The following is a 4,336-nucleotide window of genomic DNA, read 5'->3' on the forward strand; positions in this document are numbered from 1 at the left end:
GAATGTAGAATAGACTTATAGCTTCTCTAAAGAAGCTTAGAGCTGCTCCCCCTAAATGATGTTCTCAAGGATATATTTTCCAAGTTCTCAATTATAGGTTTTAATTAAACTTCTAGTTGGTTTAATAATGTAGAACCTATGCCTACTTCCTCAATGCTTGACGTATGGGACCAATCCTACAAGAATGATTATTATTATTTTTTTTAAGAGCAATACTTCAAATGAACTCTTTATTTCAACGCCTTGTCATTTTGACCAAAAGGTGATGACATTCCCCTATTGGACTAGGCGTATCCCCTCCTCCCTTTCATGGTTTGGTTGGACAACTAGGATTTACACTTTTAAGTTGCTTTATCCTTAAGTATGCCAAAGGCGTCTCTTACTATGGAATGCACCGGCTAACTTTTGCAAATCAATGGTTTAAATTTATGTAGAGGCATGCAAGACAATTCAAACATCTGCCGCCGTTGATCGATTTTCGTCAAATTTTGGTAGCACTTTCCTTGGAAACTTTCACAGGAAATGGTGACATGACAACCGTATTGATATTATTCAAGCACTCGAAGATTGTTGGTGTTTAACAATTCGCTGACATGACAACCGTATGGTACTGACACGACAAACGTATTTCAAGTACGTCACTGCTGAGGTTTAAGCGCCCATTAATGGTAACAATGTGCCTCTAACGTTTTTCTTGCACCATTCCCCCACTTCATTTCCAATTAATCCTACATGTTTTCAATTTCAATCTCCGCTCTTGTTTGTTTTTCCTCGTACATACACCATGACATTGTCATGGAATCCATTGAATTGATTATATCCAATTACAGATAGTACGGTATGCAACTCTTCCCATGTATTAACAATAATATTTTACTTTTGCCATACACTCCACTTGTATTTGAATATTCAGTCCATGTATTTGAATAGTATTGATGTCAGTATTTGTTATCTAAAATAAACAACATATCATATTAAATTACTAGAAGAGTTGTGTAGCTCAGAACACATTAATGCTAAAAAAAATACAACATATAAAGATATTAAATGAAAAATAACAATGACTATATAGAGAACATAATATTATAATTTTTTCTTGCTATATAGATATCTAATAATATAAATATTTTATAAAAACACATTTTTAAAAATAGATATATATTATCCTTTCTTATAATGCATTATATACAACAAATAATATATTATAAAATATAATTATATATTATATTAATATTTATATAATAATTATATATGATGGATAATAATTGATTCTCACTATCTATTTTGTATATCTTCTTTAATATTATGTATTTCAATGTCTATATATGTCAAGATAATTATCCTAAGAAAAAATATATGTGAAGACATGTCTTGTTTTTCTATGTCCAAAGATGTATTTTAACTACTTGTTATATCTTTGAATTATACATAATAGTTGCTTAGAAGTTATTTCAAATTATGTTTGCTTATTTATGTAAATTGATGTCATAAAATAATTATTTCAAATAATGTATGCATAGGTAAAGCTAATCAACTTCAAATAAACATATATATCAACAGATGTTGTGTTATTTTGATCTATGACAAATTTAAATTTCAAGCCCATCATGTACTCAATCAACACGTCTAAAATAAATAACTATTCATCAACAAAAGGAATATGATATAGTTTTATCACATCTATATTCTAGTACTTTACAATGATATTGAAGATAAATGATTCATCTCTATACAGTAAATAATTTTGTTTGTGAAACTTGTTAACACTTATGATTTATTTTTCTCAATATTGTTGCCATTTGTCTCTCAAATTTACATGTTTTAGTGCTCTACATTTTATTTTATTTGTAAATTTTTCCCTCTAGTTAAGGGTTTCTATTTTTTTTCTTAAAATAAAAAATGTAAACCTATTTTGAGCTCATTTTGTATAAATCAAACTTTCTACCAGCACTTCTTTAATATCCAGTTCACATATATATACACAAAATAAACCAAAAAATTTCTTATTCCATCTTTCAATCCTCTTCGGTGTACCCATTACACACCTAGGTGCAATACCTTAAACTACCACAACCTATGTGCAGATTGAAATAAATACAATAATGTATTCATTGAAATGTATTATAATTACGCTGAAGGCATCTCTTATTTGAGATGCACCCATTGATTGTTAAAATAAAAGGTTGAGAATTCACTAAAATCAATGCAAGACCATTGAATCTCTTTCATCCATTGATTTTTCTCCTCTTCGTTGACTGCACAATTTTCCAAAAAGAATGAATATATGATGATTGCAGCTTACAACAATCTGATCCTTTCCTTCAATTTTTTGTTGGTTTTTTGTGCCAAAGTTTGTTCTCGATTTTTTCCTTTCATTTGACATTTGTACCAGCATTAACCTTCATTCGTTATTTTAGGATTTCCACTTCCCTCGGGAATTCAAACTAATTGTGCAAGGCAATTTTTTTATTATTATGTTTACATAATGTTTATTATTTTATTTTTTCACCTTCTATAAATGCAAATAAGTCCACGCAATAAGAATTTTTCTAAGTTTAATGTTTATATAATTTTTCAATTATACATTATTAATTTATTTGGCATTCAAGCACCCACTATCAATAGTGGGTTGCAACTTACCATAGCACTCCAAAGTCAACCCCTATATAATATAAATTATTATAAATGAATATATTTAATTATATTATATAATCAATTGTATATAAATAAATAATAATTATAAGTATTACAAAGGGTTAAATATTTAAAATAAAAATATCATTAAATATATGTTATAAAAAATACAATTCCATAATGTTATTTTATATTAAGAATATATTTAAAATTTTATAATATATAAAAATATAATATATAATGATAGATAACATATTATAATTTTGTAATATAATATAATATAAATAAAATATAATATTAGATAACACATTATCTAATATAATATAATTTTGTGGGTTGCAACTTACCATTGCACTTTGAGGTCAACCCTTATATAATATAAATTATTACAAATAAACATATTTAATTATATTATATAATCAATTGTATATAAATAAATAATAATTATAAGTATTACAAAGATTTAATTATATAAAATAAAAATATCAGTAAATAAATATTATAAAAAATAAAATTCCATAATGTTATTTTATATTAAGAATATTTTTAAAATTTTATACAATCTAAAATATAATATATAATAATAGATACTATATTATAATTGTATAATATAATAAATTAATAATTAATTAATAAGTATTATATATATTTATGTCTTCCATCTATATTTATCTCTTCTCTCTTCTCTTTATCTCTTCCTCTCCTCTCCTCTCCTCTCCATATCACTCCCAATATCCATCTTCATCTCCATTTTTATATTTTAATCCCTGTCTTTATCTCATCTCTATCTCTCACACTTTTCCTTTTTTTTGCTCATTTCACTCCCCCTCGCTTGACTCTTCCTATGACATCATGGGCTATTTTCTTATTCAAAGTTTTTATTTCAATTGTGTTTGGATCACTATAAGTGGATGCATAGTTGATTCAAAGCTGTGACTTCTCAGTCCAAACTTTTATTAAATAAGCACCATCATTTAATAAATGTTTAGAACTAACTAATCTCATACACAAAACAAATGTATATGCAAAAAAGAAAAGAAAAGAAAAGACGGGTTCTTTTTTTATTCACCTTCCACACCTCTTTCGGCGTACCCATTGCACACCAAGGTGGGATTGCTAGTTTATTGATTTTGATTATTATGTTTCACTAGCTATCAATGCCATGCACATGTTTTTCATCTAATGACTTGTTTATCGTTTGCACATCACATCTAGTCAAAGTTTAGATAGAGAGCCTCTTGTGTCCAAAATTTACTTTTGCACTATGAATTTTTGTAGATTATGTGAATTTCAATGTAGAGCTTGGTTATAAAGTCGTGATTAAAACTTAAATTGAATAAGAGGCATACAATTATTGATGTAAGGGCACATAGATCATAGAATATTTTATTTTTTATATAAATCCTTTTATAGTTATTGATTTGTTGTTCTTATAATGTCAACACCATCAAGTATGATTATCAACTTGGGTTTGTAGGCTTTTAATAGAATCCTTTATTTAATCCATTTTTTTTTGAGATTCCTACAATTTCTCCATTATCTAAGAACTTCCCTTATTTAACACTCTTTTCGAATCCAAAATCTCATTAATCCTTTGATGTAGAATAGCAACTTCAATCACCCTATTCTCTTTTGCTTCATCTACTTTACCTTTTTTGCATGTAACCTTCCAAAGTCTAATTGATATTTTTTAATTATATGG

The sequence above is a fragment of the Cryptomeria japonica genome, chromosome 2, assembly GCF_030272615.1.
Source record: "Cryptomeria japonica chromosome 2, Sugi_1.0, whole genome shotgun sequence".
Lineage (NCBI taxonomy): Eukaryota > Viridiplantae > Streptophyta > Pinopsida > Cupressales > Cupressaceae > Cryptomeria > Cryptomeria japonica.